The sequence below is a fragment of the Schistocerca nitens genome, chromosome 2 (assembly GCF_023898315.1).
Source record: "Schistocerca nitens isolate TAMUIC-IGC-003100 chromosome 2, iqSchNite1.1, whole genome shotgun sequence".
In the NCBI taxonomy this organism is placed as follows: Eukaryota; Metazoa; Arthropoda; class Insecta; order Orthoptera; family Acrididae; genus Schistocerca; species Schistocerca nitens.
The window spans coordinates 724,365,029-724,384,095 of NC_064615.1; the positions used below are offsets into that span (position 1 = coordinate 724,365,029).

The 19,067-nt window shown below is 40.0% G+C and overlaps 1 long non-coding RNA gene across 1 annotated transcript; it reads right to left on the reverse strand.

Moving 5' to 3' along the window:
* Positions 1–455: 455 nt before the first annotated feature.
* On the reverse strand, positions 456–16,058 carry LOC126236916 (uncharacterized). The gene is made up of 2 exons (XR_007545008.1): positions 15,744–16,058; positions 456–875 (listed from the first exon to the last, which is right to left on the reverse strand). It is a non-coding gene; the product is annotated as an uncharacterized LOC126236916 (long non-coding RNA).
* Between the last annotated feature and the right edge of the window lie 3,009 nt (positions 16,059–19,067).

Here is a 19,067-nt window from a genome sequence, read left to right on the forward strand (position 1 = left end):
AGCTAACAATTACAAAGGCAGTTATAATGGGAAAATCCTTCACAGATCTCCAATATATACAAGTCATAGTGTTGTTTATGCCATTGCATGCCATTAAGGATAATTTAAAATTCACTGCAGCAATTATCCTTAACATATTAACATCTTAATTTGTTGTAAGTTTATACTTATCCATATCAACGTTATCAACAATTTTAGCAATGTTGGGAATGTACAGATTTATCATTTGAAGGCTCATTTCTCAAGAAAAAAAGAAAGACAGTATAAACTGCTACATGAATTTAAAAAATAAAAAATAGGAATGCAGCGTCAACTAATAAGGATTTTAAAAGAATGAGACTTCACATTTATAACAAAATGTGTAAATAATACAGTAACAATTTCCTCTGTTCATTACAATATTACCAATAGATTATTTGATCAACAGCAGCATTAACAATGATGATTACACTATGTATATAAAAGTCCATTGTTTATTATTAATAAGTAGCATATTGCAAAATACACATTTCTTTCATAACATAGTAATAAATTTTAGAATTCTGAATTTCTCGCAGAGCTTCCTTTTCAACTAAACAGTACACCAAGATAAATGACATAGGCTACTCAGACTATCGTGTACTGTATGGAATGCATGTAGTTTGTCGTGGGATACACAACTGAAAATAAATTTCAGTGACCTTTATAATTTTGTGTAAACTGATATCCCACTTTCATGTTGAGACACTATGCTTATAACACAAAATAAAAAGGCAGCACTGTGCATATGTCCGAGCATTAAACTAAAGTGTATCTCACAATTGATGATGTGGCATAAAGCAGAACAGCATAATTGAAATATGATAGCATTAGAAATACCACAAGTATGGCAACATCTGAAGAGGTGTTAAGGTCAACTGGCAGCTGAATGGCACACGTTTGACAGAACTATGTTATATATATTACTGTAATGAGATGAAATTACTTATACACAAACAATGTAAAGTACTCTCATAATTTTAAAAAATAAAGCAGATTATTAACAACCATATAAATTTTTTTACCTTAAATGATTCCTGCACATGAATGTCAGATTCATCTCACTCCAGCTTTCCTCCAAAACACAAATATACCCCACAACCTATACTTTAAACTGCAACAACTATTTCAATGACCCTGATCTACGGGGCTACAAAATTTATTTAACACCCAATGTCAATAAATTCCACATAGTAAACTATTTTACACTGATGTTTGAGAAAGAATTACTCAGATTATAAATTATTACCGGTACAACATAGAATGAAGGTATAATTTGGACTGCGACACATAACTGAAAATAACTGCCAGTAAAACTTTCCTGGCAGATTAAAACTGTGTGCCAGACTGAGACACCATATCAGGACCTTTGGTTTTCACTGGTAAGTGCTCTAACAACTTAGCTACCCAAGTGCAACTGATGACCCATCCTCACAGCCTTACTTCTGAAAGTACCTCATCTCCCAACTTCACACAAGTTCTTCTGCAAACTTCAAGACTTGCACTCCGGGAAGAAAGGATATTGCAGAGACATGGCTTAGCCACAGCCTAGGGTATGGTTTCAGAATGAAATTTTCACTCTGCAACGGAATGTGTGCTGATATGAAACTTTCCTTGCTAGTTTGCAAGAGTACTTCTGTGAAGTTGGGAAGGTAGGAACAAAGTACTGGCAGAAGTAAGGCTGTGAGGATGGGTCGTGAGTCGTGCTTGGGTAGCTCAGTTGGTAAAGCACCTGCCTGCGAAAGGTAAAGGTAGTCTACTGAGTTCAAGTCTCTGTCTGGCACTTAAGTTTTCATCTGTCAGGAAAGCTTGATACCGGTGCATACTCCACTGCTGAGTGAAAATTTCATTCTGGAACTGCCAGTAAATTTATCACAAGACAAGCTGAGCCTTATAAACATGTATAAATTGATATTCTACATTGATCCAGAAGAGAACCAATCAATATGAACTAGTCACTTATTTGTACTATATTAATGAACAAAATGGTCAAAAAGAGATGTGTAGTACAAAGAAAGGAAGATTAGCTCTAACTGGGCCAGTATAAGATAGGAAATTATTATGCTCTATGGAAGGAACCATCTTAGTACACACCATATGATGTAGGGAAGCTGTGGAGAACCTATATCTGTACGGTCACATGTGGGACTGGTTACCCAGTCCTCCAAAATGCAAGTTTAGTTTGGTTAGCTTCATGTTCCATGGATCATCTGCACAATAAATCATACTGATGTGAAACACTTCATTTTACATTCACATCACAAATTAATTTAGAAATACTAAATACGGCTCTATGTTGAACATCCATACGTTTTCTCTCCCCCCCCCCCTTCCTATATTTGTGGAAAAGCAGTCAAAGTACAAGCCAAAAACATGTATATTTAGTTTATGCATCATTTTTAATAACAAATATCTTGTTATGGTGGTGAAATGTCCTTTATTTTCTGGATGGTCCTTTTGACATTTAGGCACTTCTTGTACCTTGGCATCATTTTGGGTATACCCTCTTCATACCGTATGACCACATGGCTATTCAAGCAGGTCACAACATTATCCTTCCGGAAATCATCATTTGCGAAGCATTAACCAGCAAAGTGCTCCTTCAAATTTGGAAACAGAAAAAGTCTGATGATGCCAGGTCCAAACTGTAGGTAGGATGCTCGAAAATGTCCCACTGGAATTTCTCATGCAGCAGGTTTGTGTCCACTGGGCACTATGCGGACACGCCGTGTCATGCAACAGAACAATTTAAGACATCCACGGAAAAATAAGCTAACCCTCAACTTAGAGATAAGTGTTGCCATCTGTTGCAGGGTACGTGATATTTAGGGGTGAGACCAATGTCAATTTTGATAGTTCCTGTACCCAGAAACAGATGGGAACACGTATCTCTAAGTTAGTTTTTACAGTCAAGGGTTAGCCCATTTTTCCACCCATAACTTCAATTCCACCTGAGAGCTTGCCTCTTCGGTGGTTGTGAATAGCCCAATGAAGACATTCAAGTGTAGCACAGTAAGCTTCACTATTGCTTGGTGTGTTGCGGGGCACGAATTCGACAATAGGACCCCTTCACTGTCGCAAATATAGAAGCCATCAGTTTTTGAGTTGATGCATTTTTTTTTTAATTTGCGTGTCTTCTGTGGCAACTGAAGATGCCTATCCATGGACTTGCTTCATTGTGTGGGTATTATGAGAAACACATGTTTCATCCCCTATAACAATCTGGCCAACGAATATGTTGCTGCCCCTTTCATGATGCTCCAAGAATGTTAATGCAGCACCCCTTCTCACAGCTTTCTGGTCATCCGTGACTGTGTGGTGTGTGGCAGCCTCTGTGCACAGATTTTGTGGTATCCCTAGTGCCGAGTGATAGTTTCCATGTACAATTGGATGAGACACTTCCTAACATTGTTCATGCATGCTGTTAATCATGAATCATCAATTTTTTTAAATGATGCAATCCATGTTTTGTTTCAGTGCACCTGTGATGATGGAGGGCCACCCTGATTTTTCTTCATCATGAAGATCTGTTCTCCCATATTTAAACATTATGCATCATTTTCGGACATCATACCTTCACCATAAATGCTAACAAGTCTATGGTGAATGTCACAGGGTCTAATGTTTTGCATCTCCAAAAAATGAATAACACTTCGCACCATGCAGTTGGCAGGATCCACAATTGGCACAGACATGGTCACAGCTATCTCTGCTTTTATTGTGTAACAAACAGTCAAATGTTGAGAGTTCCGAAGGGACCAAACTGCTAAGGTCATCGGTCCCTATACTGTGTAACAAGATCCAACTTACAACTGCGTGCAGCAACTGTCTGTGTCACATCAAACAAGCGACAGCCTCAAGACAGGTGCGTGGACTGTTTGCACAAATGCTCTTCACTTTCTGGATGGACCTCATATTTCAGAATACAAGTTATTAATCAGTTGTAGTTATTTTTATTTTGCTTTGCTGGTTTTGACATCCTAATCTGTCATCTTCAGAAGCCTGCAAAATTTGGGATAATGTAAATAATAAGAACTTTATCATAAATTATTAAATAAGTTTTTCTATTACACCTCTTATGCTTTACATAAATGTACAGCCAAATTCTTACAATTTAAATTTTGTAGGCTTCTGAAGATGAATGATTAATCTATCAAAACTGGTAACATAAAATAAAAATACTTTTAACACTGATAGCTGATTCTTCTATGGAATGGCAGGAATTGTCAAGGAGAAACTTTTTAGTTGGTTTTCAAATTTTATTTTTACCATTGGGTCAGTGATCAAAAAACTTTAGTTGCAGCACTGTGCACCCCTTTTTGTGCTGACAACAACATTACTGTGGAGTAATTTTTTCTTCTGATATTGAAATTACATACATCATTGTTCCTTTTGAAGTGCAATGGAGTCTTTACAACAAACTTCACAAAGGAATAAAGACACTTTGAACCAGTAGTCACGAGGGAATAAATACAGTGTGAAGCAGTATTCACCCTGCCTAATTCTTTAAATTGATATCTACAAGCGGACTGTGGGTGAGCACCACATATTGCTCTTAAAGTATATTTCTGAGCAACAAAGACTACCTTCCTTAGAGATCAGTTACCCCATAACATTACTCTGTATGACATTAGTAAATGAAAATTTGCAAAATATTGTCAGCTTACCAATTTGTAAACGTGCTTTTTCCAGTTTAAATTCTTGTCTCTCTGGAAAAATGCCTTGAGTTAGTGATGGATTCAGATAAAATTACAGGACTCTTGTTCAAGCAATGTCCTAATGTTTGCTTGAAATGAATAGCCAATAGCAGACTAGAGTAATAAAAAATAACCAGAAGAAAGTATAAACATAGAAATTTTCTGAAACAGTGTTGGCTATTTGTCAATAAATTGTTTTCTTTCAGGTAATTCATAATCTGTTTTAGTGTCACTTATCGATAACATTCCCACTATCATGAATAAAGTTGTTGATTACATCTTGCCGTTATTGTACTTCACATACAGTCAGAATCCCTTTGGGTTTGCTGCCAGGTTTCCGGACAGAGTTTCATTGCAGAAAGTATTAAAAGCATCTTGAGTTGAAGATCATGCTAAATCTCCTGTAAAACTTCACCGATCTTCGAGAGTTTGCATTCTATTAAAATTGGCATGCTTTTTTCACTGCTTTTGCAACAGTGTTCTGACCTGTTCAGTCTTGCTACAACAATTTTGTGGCCAGTAATCCCTGAGCCATCATGATGTTCTGTATTAGCTCAGGATTACTTGTTGCTCAGAGGTCCAGTACATTTTCGCAACCAATTACACTGCGTGGGCTCCTGAACTAGTTGTTCAAAATAATTTTCTGAGAAGACATTCAGTGTGATATCTGATAATGTTTTATGGCTATCATGAACATATATTTTCACCCACATAATGAGGGTAAATAAAAGTAACTTCCAAATACAATTGTATGAGCGGGGTACCTATTTGACTCAAGGTAAAGACTGAAGTTTTCTTTGAACTGTTCACCAAGTGTATCATCTGAGTTGGGGGTTGGTAAGACCAATTATTAATTTATTCTAGTTGATAAGTATAACCTCTATCCACAGTAAGGCACATTAACTATCTACTTGAATTTCACTGATAAACTACTTCATCACCCTCCATTACCCATGTTCAACTGACTGGGCGAGATCTAACATTGCTTTCCATTTGTATGTCTCCAGCTTCACTTCTTGCCTCTCGACTCAATACAGTTCCACTCCTCTTCCTCCAAGATATTTCACTTGGGTGATTTACTATCACTTGCGGAATCATCTAAGTCTTTTGCCTACAAGCTCCTTTTCATGCTGTTTTCCTACAGTTCTTTATTGATCCATCCTCTTTATGCATCCAAACCATCTCAATCTTCAGATTCTTATGCTGTCGCATGGTGGTTTCTTTACTTCAGTTTCCTAATGTATGGATAGTACAGGTTTCAAGGACACATACAGGATGATTTTTTTTTTCCATCGTGTACAAACTTTAGAGACTGATTCACGAGAGGATACAGAACAAAACAGATCTAATGAACTTATGTCCGGAAGTGCTAGAGACCATTTATTCAATCAAACTTGGTTACATAGACTGAGGTCTAATACAAGCTGTCTCATGCAGCCACAGTTACAGTATGCATGGTTTCCTCCTAGAGGGTGGTACTGTTCCCCATATGTCAAGCTGCAGCACCCTCTCCTGCGATAGTAATTGCTAATGTTTTGTCTGATTCACTTCTCTTGTTGACTCACTTTGTAGTGGATAAGATACAGCACTGTACACAATGGTTCTGTATTCGAATTGAGAGCTTGCTGACATGGTGTTTACTTACAGAAAGACAAATGGCAATGAGCAGCAGGCAAAAACATTTTATCACAAGACCTATCCATGCGTACAGAAACCACAGCATTCAATGTTTGCAACAGTGTTTTGCATTTGGCTGAGACATGGTCATTTCAGGAAGCAGGAAATCATGAAGGATGTACCTGAAACATTTGGGCACCAGACTAGAAAGAAAATTTGATAACACTGTTGAAGGCGACCTCCGTGCCAATACCAAGTAGTTGGCCCACCAGTACAGGGTAAGCCAGACAACTGTGTGAAACATTTTCAATGACAATTGTTACTACCCTTATCACTTACAGCTTGTGCAGATCTTACTAGCGACAGATTTTCCACACCGGGAGCAGTTTCGCCATTAGGCAACAGGATTCTGAGATTTGTGTCATTCATCCTATTTGTAAATAAGGCCACATTTACAAAGAGTGGTGTCCCCAACTTTCATAATAGTCACCTGTGGGATTGTGTGCAGAACCCCCATGGTACAGTGACAGCGAATCATTAGGGTCGATGCAGCCAGGATATGTAGACTACGATAATTGGCGACTGTATTTTGGGACCAGTCTTCCTTCCATGTCTCCTAACAAGCTGTCGATATCAGAGTTTTCTGCAGGTGACTTCGTCTTCCCTGTTGGAAGAAGTGCCACTGATAGTTCAATGGACTATGTGGCTGCTACATTATGACGCTCCAACCCACTTAGCTGTTAATGTATGGACGTATCTCAACTGTTTCTTTCCTGGTCAATGGGTCTGAAGGGGGGTCCAGATACATGGCCTGCCAATTCACCAACTCTCAAACAGTGCGATTTCTGGTTATGGGGTCATCTCACAGGTATCATGTATGCGCAGCCCATTCCAAATGTGGGGACACTGGAGCAGCATATTCATGCTGCCTTTGACACTGTTTGGATGCAGCCTGGTTGCTATGGCATGTAAACGCTTGTGTTGAGGCACATAGAAACCATTTTCAACACATACTGTAACTGTGGCTGCATGGTACAGCACATATTAGACCACAGCCTCTATAACAATGTATGACCGAATGAGTGATATCTCTCTCATGGAAACCGTGCGTTTCTGGACACAAGTTTATTACACCTTTTTGTTCTGTAGCCTCTCCTCGATCAATCCACAGAGTTTGTAAACAGTGGAAAAATCACTGTGTAGTTTTTGGTAAAAAAATGATTCCTGATTTGGTTGTCCTATCTCAGTGGTAAAAGTGAAATCGTTTTGAATTATATTAGTTATTTTTGCAGAAGAGTTGGTGTCTCAAATTGTGATACTACCAATGTACTGATAGTGTCAATATCTCTCCATCTGGGTCAATGTTGACACAATCTGTCTGCTGGCTGCCTGACTGCTTTTTAGACCAAATTGCCTCATATGTTAATTTCTGTTGCACTTTAGTAATTACTTCATTCATCATAGTGATGAATAGGATCAGCATCCATGCAGTGCCCATTTGCTTTCTTTGCTTGGGATCAACCAGCCACTATCTCCTACACAGATGCAACTCTGGCAGTACTGTGCTGATAAGAGAGACTGGTACATTCCTGATAGCCAGACTTTCCATAATTTCTCTTGGCAAGCTGTTGTAGGCCTTTTTCTAAATCTAGGAAAACAAAGATGTTAACTCCTCTTTTCTCCCAATATTTTTCTGTTACCATCCAAACAGCTAAAATGTGGTCTGCTGTTGTGTTATCTCTAAATCCATACTTTCTTTTTCAAATTGTGGTTCAATTATAGTTTTTAAATGGTGTTCGATAATTTTCTACATCAATATAAGTCCGTGGAACAGGAATGTGATCCCTATTTGGTTGCCACATTTCCACTAGCTTCCTTTCTTACACAAGGAAAGACTGGTACAATTACACCATTTTTCCAGCCTGCGGGGACTTTTTCCTTCTTTCCAAATGGTGTTTATTAATCTGTACTGACGGTGGAGCCTATGAATTTCAGCAGGTTTGATCATGTCTGTACACCATCTACACCCAGTGATTTGCTTTTGTCCCTGCTCTTCAAGGCATTGACATCAGGCAAAGTCTGTAGCATGTCACTTCTCTTTTTCTGACTTTCCTAATTCTTTCTCTGGTCAATCTATTCCAGTTATTCATGATACTTAATCTCTTTTCATATCTTCTCGTACCTCCATGTTAGAATTTCATCTTCCTTCCCCAGAACTTTTATTGGTGCCAATGTATCCCTTTTCGTTTTTCACAATTCAGCACAGTGCTTTCTAGTTATTTTTACCCTTCACGTTTCTCAGAACACTCTTGACAATTTTTTTTCTTTTTTTGTTTCTTTGCACTATTATCAGGTATCTGAATTTTTATAAGAGTCTCTAGGCCTTTCCATGGTTTTTTTTTTCTGCTCCCTTCTCATCTCTCTCTTTTCTTGCTGTCTCCTTATTTTATGGCAAACTGAATGGAAAAATTGAATGGAATTATTCCAAGAAGATGCCTCTCTTTCACTGCTGTACTAGTTTTTCCCACTGCATCCGCTGCAGTGTCCACAAGAACTTCCTTAAATTCTGTACCCTGCTCAAGTTCCTGTTTAATTTTTGGGTAACTGGTCACAAATCCCTTCCGATTTCCTTCCATTTCTCAGGCTCTTTCGATTCACTTCTACTGTAGGTGTAATTCTCAGAATGACAGTAGCTTTTGGTCACTGTCCACATTTTCTCTCCCACGAGGATTTTTGCAAAGGTGTAAAGGGTCCCAGTGCCTTCATCAGAATAAACTGAATCAATCAGTCTCTGTTCACCAAACCAAATATATCTTTTGACTGACTGACTGAGCTGTTTCTTGAAACAAATATTTTCAATAATGAGATTATTCTGTTCCTTGCTCCAAAGCCATTAGGCCCAAGCACACTTTAGTCCAAACCTTTCCTCGCCAACTTCGTCACTTGAATCTCCCATCACAATTACACATCTCCACAGCATGCATCCTTGTCCTCAAGTGCATTTACAATAGTAAGTATCTTTCTGTTTACCTTTCTTGTAGTTTAATTATTATCTCACTGACATCATATGTATCAGACACGTCATCTACGATGACATCCAGAAAGTAGATTATGTTTTCACCTGCAGTAACAAGGGGTGGGACTGTATTATTGTCTGAGTGTCTATCAGTTCAGTTGGCAGTCCACCTGTGCCATTGTGAGGTTTATATAATTTGCCATTATTTCACAGTATAAGTTTTAAACATGTGCCACACTTGAAAATTGTGCAAGTTATGAAGTGCGCTCAGTAATAAGGTTTTTGTTGGGAAAAAAACAAACTAATAGACATTCATCAGAAACTGGTATGGTGATGTATACAGAAATAATATAATCACTGACGGAGTTTCCTAATAGTGCAAGAGGTTTAAAAGTGGCCAAACTGATGTTCACCATGAAGAGCAAGGTAGATGGCCAAGCATTGTGACTGACAATCTGGCCACAAAAGTCAGAAGATTCAAGAAAACCACCTATTCATAATAGAGCTCCCATATGGTTTTATACAAATTTCACCAAGTTTGTTGCATCAAATCGTGCACAGAAGTTAGGCTATCACAAACTGCCAGAGGGTGTGACTAACTGGTTGAAGTCCCAGGTGACAAAATTTTATGACAATGGAATTTCAAAGCTTGCTAACCACTGCAATGAGAGCCTAAATTTGTGTGGAGATTATGCCTAAAATACAGTACCATTACATACTTTGATTCTCGTGCCAGGAAAACTTTCAGCTTTTCCAATGTGATCCTACATCCTTTCCCTTCCACTTGTTCTTACTCGTTCCTAAGATATCACTCTTCCTTCTCTCTATAAAATCAACAAGTGTATCAAACTAATCTGCCAGGACCTACATATCAAAATGCTTAAGACTCAATTCTAGTCTTTTCTGTGTTGATATTTCTTTGTAGTCTTCTGGTTAACTTCGAGTTGTTGGCCACGATATCCTGCAGAGGTGTGCACAGGTGGGGGTCATTTTAGGGACTAACTCAAGATTTCAAAGGGTCTTTTTCATTTTCAAAGCAGGTGCAGTTACCCTTCTGCTGCCATGCTAGTCCTAACGTCAGAGGATTTTCTATTACTGTTTGCTCCCTAGCATTTTGAAGTTTGCCCACCTAACATGCAGGGCAGCAGGTCCTCCTCACATATTTCATTGGCTGGACCAACACTGTTGTCTGGGTGATAGCTCTCCGAGTTATCAAGTAGTGGTGTTTTTAGTATAAATCTATGACAAACTGATTATCACAAGATACATAAAATGTAAGCAAAGAAGAAATAAACACAATGACAATGCGAAGCCTGAGGTGAAGCGAGGTTACTTATATACAAAACTTAAAACAGTGTTTGTTCAAGAAGTTCAATCCTATTATTCAAACACATTTTAACTTTTAGCATTTTTTGTCTAGTTCAGAAACGTGAAGTGGCAATGTACACTCCTGGAAATTGAAATAAGAACACCGTGAATTCATTGTCCCAGGAAGGGGAAACTTTATTGACACATTCCTGGGGTCAGATACATCACACGATCACACTGACAGAACCACAGGCACATAGACACAGGCAACAGAGCATGCACAATGTCGGCACTAGTACAGTGTATATCCACCTTTCGCAGCAATGCAGGCTGCTATTCTCCCATGGAGACGATCGTAGAGATGCTGGATGTAGTCCTGTGGAACGGCTTGCCATGCCATTGCCGCCTGGCGCCTCAGTTGGACCAGCGTTCGTGCTGGACGTGCAGACCGCGTGAGACGACGCTTCATCCAGTCCCAAACATGCTCAATGGGGGACAGATCCGGAGATCTTGCTGGCCAGGGTAGTTGACTTACACCTTCTAGAGCACGTTGGGTGGCACGGGATACATGCGGACGTGCATTGTCCTGTTGGAACAGCAAGTTCCCTTGCCGGTCTAGGAATGGTAGAACGATGGGTTCGATGACGGTTTGGATGTACCGTGCACTATTCAGTGTCCCCTCGACGATCACCAGTGGTGTACGGCCAGTGTAGGAGATTGCTCCCCACAGCATGATGCCGGGTGTTGGCCCTGTGTGCCTCGGTCGTATGCAGTCCTGATTGTGGCGCTCACCTGCACGGCGCCAGACACGCATACGACCATCATTGGCACCAAGGCAGAAGCGACTCTCATCGCTGAAGACGACACGTCTCCATTCGTCCCTCCATTCACGCCTGTCGCGACACCACTGGAGGCGGGCTGCACGATGTTGGGGCGTGAGCGGAAGACGGCCTAACGGTGTGCGGGACCGTAGCCCAGCTTCATGGAGACGGTTGCGAATGGTCCTCGCCGATACCCCAGGAGCAACAGTGTCCCTAATTTGCTGGGAAGTGGCGGTGCGGTCCCCTACGGCACTGCGTAGGATCCTACGGTCTTGGCGTGCACCCGTGCATCGCTGCGGTCCGGTTACAGGTCGACGGGCATGTGCACCTTCCGCCAACCACTGGCGACAACATCGATGTACTGTGGAGACCTTACACCCCACGTGTTGAGCAATTCGGCGGTACGTCCACCTGGCCTCCCGCATGCCCACTATACGCCCTCGCTCAAAGTCCGTCAACTGCACATACGGTTCACGTCCACGCTGTCGCGGCATGCTACCAGTGTTAAAGACTGCGATGGAGCTCCGTATGCCACGGCAAACTGGCTGACACTGACGGCGGCGGTGCACAAATGCTGCGCAGCTAGCGCCATTCGACGGCCAACACCGCGGTTCCTGGTGTGTCCGCTGTGCCGTGCGTGTGATCATTGCTTGTACAGCCCTCTCGCAGTGTCCGGAGCAAGTATGGTGGGTCTGACACACCGGTGTCAATGTGTTCTTTTTTCCATTTCCAGGAGTGTATTTCAGATTTCACATTAAATTGTGTCCACTGATAGCTAGAACACTCCCTTTTGTTGAAAATTGTCAGACTTATGTAGGGAACACAGAAAATAGCTTAATCAAGTAGTGCAAGGAGGGTCCTGACATCACTCATTCCATGGTGGACTGGAGCTGCTGTGAGCTGTGCAACTCACCTTTTGCATAAGCATCACTTTGGCCATCTCTGATTGGTGCCAGATGCTGCAATTGTGCCGATGTAAGTGGAAAACTGTGCCAACCCCAGCAGTCAGTGGTATTTTACTCACGACTACGACAGCAGCAATAGCCATCGAGAACTCAAGTGTTTTATTTGATATATATATCAAATAGCTCACATGGGAAGTATTTTACTTTATTTTTTAAAATGTAATCTACACTGGTTGAAAATGTTAAAATTTTTACGTGTATTACTTCAAGATCTAATTAAATCAGTAATTTTTTATATAGAAGGCTATGGATTACTGTGTTATAAAGGTTAAATGTCATGCCTTGCCCAGAAGAGGATGGACACCAGGTTGAAGACGTTGAAACAAAGTTTGAGAGACAAGAAACTTTCCGATGGTACAACCATAAGAGGCAGGCTGACAGACAAAATGATTGATGAACTACGGCAGTATTATGGTATGGCCATCAGAAATAATACTGAGGATTTGTTGAAAATGAAGCAGGCAGTATGGGCTACCTTCTTCCACAGACTCTCAACTGATGGAATACCAGTACACCACCTTTGCTCTCCTGGACCTGATTCATGGTGCAATTACCGCAATGCCCAGTACTCAAACAGTTCATACAGCCATAAAAATTTCATCCCAGCAGTCATGTATATCTTAAAACCTATTTACAGAGACCTGGCAAATCCTGAATTACTGAAGAAGTATCTGTATGGACCTGCTTACCAAAAAATGATTTTGTTGGAATGACAACACTAAAGTGGGTGGTCAGTGATGCTGCTATTGCTTTTAATGATGGTAACATTGGTCGGGTGAAAGTGCTACAGCATATGGGAATTAATCATGGGGCAAACTGCAACAGAGAACTTGATGGACAAGGTTCGCACTGATAAAGCAGAGTATGCAGCACAGTTGGCCACTAAGGAGTTCAGAAAGAAGAAAAAACTTGGAAAAAGATGAAAAGGACAGTCTCTTGAAACTTTAGAAGCCATTCCTGATAATTTACATTTTCTGTTGCATTTTTCCCTAAATCTCAGAAACCACTTTGATTATTCAAATTTTTAGGGAGTAATAATATACGTATCCTGAATCTATTTAACTAAAAGAAGAACATAAGATTATGTATAATCAAAATTATTTAGGATAACGTACAAAAAAGTACACACAATTTTAACCATGTAATTAAAAAATTGTATTTTCAAACGCAGTGGCTGAAATGCAATTATTGTAGTTCAATAGATTCAAAACATACACTTTAATGTCCTGTAAAAGTTTCATGTCAGTGGCTACAGTGGTTCCTGAAATACAGGGAAGCCAAGTCACTAAATTTAACATTGTCAGGATAGGGCTTTCCAACTTCCCTTAAGACAGTAGTGTGCGAGTGTGGAGATAGAGCCCAAGAGCACCCTAGATGTGTTCCACTTTGTTAAGAAAACGTGAATTTGGTGGGCAAGACATCAATTTAAGTTCCCTATCACGCTCCTCAAAGCAATGTAGCAAGATTCTGGCCTTGTGACACTGACAGTTATCCACTTGGATGATGCCACTGCCATTAGGGAAGACATTGAGTGTGAAGCGATGCAGGTGGTTCACAATAATGTTCACATGGTCCATAGCTGTCATGATTCCTTCAATATACACATCCACATATCTCACAGAAGCCCAAGCAAATGTCCTGCAAAGCATAATACACCAGCCTGCATCCACGGTACTGTACATTTTGAGCACCCATTACCTGGATAATAGCTTATACAGACAACCATCGACCTGATGTACCAAGACACATTTATCTGACCAAGCAACATGTTTCCACTTATCCATGGTCCCTGTTGCTTACTGGTGGTGTCACTGTCCTTCAAGTAGTCTCCACTAATGCTAAAGACAGTAGCATGAGAACACACAACTAGCTTCGCTCCTTCTGAGATGCTCGTTCCATGTGCCGAGCCACATAAATCTGCCCTTTGTCAGTGTCATTTGCGTCAATCGGTTTCCGCAATTGTGGCCCATATTACTACTAGAATTCTTACCCATTCATCCTCACTCCACTTACATGCTCTCCTTATCACGCCATATGCCCGCCACGCCACCAGATGGCATTGTCTCACAGTGGGCAGTGGTAATTATGTGGAGGGCTGTGCCAATCTCAACATTGCAGAACTGTTGTCAAATGATCAATTTGGCCTCTAGATGTGCATTACAGACAGCAGTACAAACTCTCACCCCCACTCCCAGCACTGTCATGTGCAAAGGAGGAGGACAAGGGAAAACCTTGAATGCTGCTTGAATCAATAGCACTGAGTTCTCTTTACCTATGAGTAAGACTCAAGAATATGTACAATGGTGATCTACTACTGAAATTACTTTGTGATCGACAGTTTGCAGTGGGAGGGTGCAGTCTTGCCAACGTGCAGCCAACTACATTTCACAAGGTGCTGTGTATACCTACAAAACAGGCAACAGAGTGAGTGTGCTGCACTCAAGAAAGAACTAGGACTAGATGATAAATGTCCCCTACCACTCAATTCGCTGAAATATCAATATAAAAATAATTTTAATTGGAGTATAGCAGAAGCACATGTAGTCGCCGAGTATCAATGCACTCCTCAGGGATTCAGTCCCATATCCTCAGCAGGTAGATGGATTATTAGCTTTCTTTTGCAAGGGTATCAGATACGTCTATTCACTTTAAAGGGTAATTTGAGGGCTATGCTTTGTTAGCACAGGATGCTCCAACCCATTATGCAGTCCTACAGACACCTTGGCAACAGGTTTGACTTTCAAGGTAATAGAGCATAGCAACATCGTTACGAAATTTGGTATTCATGCTCTATGGAACAATTATTAACGTTATGTAATGCATATAATAAGGTTAAAAATACTTCAAGACTTTTACATGATCTAACCTACTAAAACGAATATTTTAAATTTAAGTTACGCTAGTTAGCTATCACTGCAGTATTTAATGTGTAATATCATCGTGTAACTATTACTACATTTAGTTCATGAGAGCACGCAAGTAATTTGTGGCAGCACCAAACACAAATACTATCCGGGACAGTCTTCACTGAAGATGAAAAATACATACAGACACACAGGAAAATCTTTTATTACACAACATGAAGTCCCGCACACACAAAAAAGTGGAATAGCTGTACACAACACAGTAATGTGTACGATACTGTAGGGCAGCCCGCAGTCCTGACGGCACTACGACCTGTTACTGTACTCTGAATACTGACAGCACTGCTATCCCCTGTGACAAGTACTTAACTATGAAATACACTTCCATTCAAATACCGGATTAATTCCGTGTAATTCCTACATTACGAAAAGGATACTTATGACTGCTCTCTCCCACCTCTCTACCATGTACAATTCAGTCACCATTAAATATCTGAAATACCAATAACTGATAAATTTCCAAAGTGACTGAATCATTTCGAAGCTGACAGCACTGCGCTACCTTCCACTAAACATCAACATCAGCGACTATGCTGCAAGCCAAAATCTCCTAAATACAAATACACGTTCCCTTAACTTCAAAGACTCTCATAATATACCACACCACACGCGTATTTCACATCTCTGACTACACAACTAAGATCATTGACACGGCTGCGTAGATATCACTCCATGGAGGTCATGGAGATGACAAAAAGACGGGAAGTGGCACTATAGCATGGAGGTAAGAATAGAAGGAGACGCCGTGACGTCACAGCTGTGAAGCTATGTGAAGCCGAGGGTAGCCATCTCAATCCGCCCAAAACATTGCTGCTGTAAGATTGTGTGCATAGGCTTGTCGCTCGCTTTTGGAAGGATTTCGCGCTATTATGGTGACCTGTGTGGTGTTCGGATGTACGAATCGTTCTGATTGTGATGCGAAATCGAAGGGAATAACATTTCATGTGTAAGTTGTCTCGTTAAGTGTGATTTTACAACTTCATTGTGAATGAACGTGTGCTACATCGGTACTTGTACTATAGCGTGTTTTTCTCCTGTATGATTTTAGATTTCCTAAAAATGAAAATCGGAAAGCTCTGTGGGACAATGCCGTGAGGAGGAAGAATTGGCGTGCGTCTAAATGAAGCACTATATTTTCTCAGCATTGCCGAGAAGAGGACATAGACCGAACTTCCCTTTCAACAGTAAGGCTCCGAGAAAATGCTGTACCATCAGTTTTCCCTACACACCCAAAACATTTGCAAAAGGTATGTTAGTTCAAAGAATTAAATTCTTAGTTTTCAAGGTCACGTTTCAGTATAATACGTACGTATCGTCGATAATCGAAGTGTTAAGTAACTCACTTTGTCTTCATCATGTACCAAATTAAAAGCTAACACTACATTAACTGGCGTAAAGTATAGGCCTAAACAGGACACTGTGTAGATTTGCCATTCTATGTACCGTATTTCAGTAAATATTGGTGGTAATGAACAGTGTTTCCCAGTAGTGTAACGTAACTGAAATGTCCCAGTACGTATTACAAACAAGATGTATTTATGGGGCTTTGGAGGGAGGATATAGCTAACCTAGTTTTCAGTTTCTATTATTTAGTTTGTGATACACGTTTATTACTGAATTAACAAAATTGTATCGTTTACATTGAAGGCTAGCTATTCGTAATATTACATTAAAAACTATTTTTAATTAGAAGAAACGCGGAATTTCGCCTTTACGAGATTTTATTTTAAACAAAAACTTTGGAACAACCAATCTGATGACGTTACATGCGTATATGGTGCAATTAGCGACTGTAATACACGCAGCGCTATAGCACACTGGCAATGTTTTGGTCAGAGTGTCATGGCAGCGAGCCACGCCCCCATGGCTTCAAATCGTAGTATGGCTGGGATACGTAGCGCCATTTCCCCTTATTCTTACCTCCATGCACTATAGCATATACCATATTATGGTCTGTACCTCCATCGAACACCGCAGTGATAAGTTACTCTGACGTGCCCGTGCCCAGTTTCGACAGTGATGGCTGCTTGGATTACGTATAGATATAGCTGTTTCATCAGAAATGCCTGCTTGCGTTATTTACGGGTGTACCGATCGATCCGATCGTAATCTAAAGTTTAAAGGAATCACACTCCATTCGTAAGTGAAGTAATTCAGGTAATATTTTCTTTTATACACATGGATTATTGTTGCACTCTTTACTTTTATTGTAACGGTTTTATTTCCGTCATATGACTTTAGATTGCCTTACTTTACCCAGCATCCGTTCTTTCCAGAGTTTTTCATTGCTTTCCAAATCGCAAACGCTCCGACACCTGAACATCACTGTGTTAAGGGTCTTGTCTGCTCGCAACACACGGCTATGTAACCGCACTGATTATTGATTCAGCATCTGATGCCCTAAATTCCTCTCGCCGGTAATTATTATTAAGTGTTCACGTGTCCTCCACCTTTAAAAAAGATTCTGGCTAGAACAGCGGGAGACAGCGGTAATATGTGTGAGAGTTTGGTGTGTATGATTGTATGAATGTGTATGTGAGTGTGCTTCCTTTTTGAAGAAGGCTTTGGCCGAAAATTTATGTGAACATTCTTTTCGTCGTGCCTGCATTATGCTCGGCGAGTAAACCAATCTATCGGTTTCACAGGATAGTTATTCCCTCATGAACTTTGTTGTAAATAATCAACTGCACCTCAAAAGGAAAATGACACCACCAGAAGAAAGAAATGACGTTCATTACGCCACATTAATGTTGACTGTAGCTGAAACAGGAGTTTACAATGCTGCAATTGAAAGTTTAAATCACTTACCTGTTTCACATCAAAGTAAAATTTGAAACTAAACTGAAAACGTTTCTGTTTGATAACTTCTCCTGTTCTGCAGCAGATTATCTATTGTTGTAATGTGTAAATGGTGATGGGTAGAAATTAGTGACTGACATCTGTCTGTCTGTAATTAAAAAAAATATATAAACTAATAATCAATCAACATGGAGGCATATTTACAAAAAAATGTCAGTAAATAATGACTCATTCCATATAATTACGATTTATAGTGTAAATGTTACATGAAACTAAGTAAGTAACTATTAGTACATCATAAAGCATGGTACAGCTTTGAAAACCTCGAAATGAAATGCAAAAGTAAAATCAATCAGATGATCAAAGTAGACATACATTCCAATTATGCTATGTTTGGTTATTCTTGAAACCCTGACAGAGTTGCTGGCGAGAAATACTCCGAGAAAAGAAGCAAATAGGCTACTGCTGAAGGCAGGCCTACATCTTACACAGGTTGAGCTGTCATTACTAAAATGGTACTCACATACGTGTTATAGTAAAATATCCATTTTAAGAGGTCTTAAGCGTTTGAGACCATTCCCTTCATCACATTTAAAGCATTCCACAGTGGTAGAAGATGTTTAAAACATTATATGGTTTTTTAATCAAGTAAGTTTTTATTATTGGCCACACACTGAATGGTGCATTATAGGTAAGATTTCAAAATGAGAAGATGGGTAAACTACAGTGAGACTAATGCAATGACAATGTCATAAAACAATAACTCTATTCTATATGGAGGTATACTTCCATGCAGTTCTGTTTCTTTGACATTTCAGTAATCATTCACTTTGTTGATGCACAAGATACGATAGCATCCCCTCCTTCTTTCCTCATTGCACACGCTTATGGGTAGCAAAAAA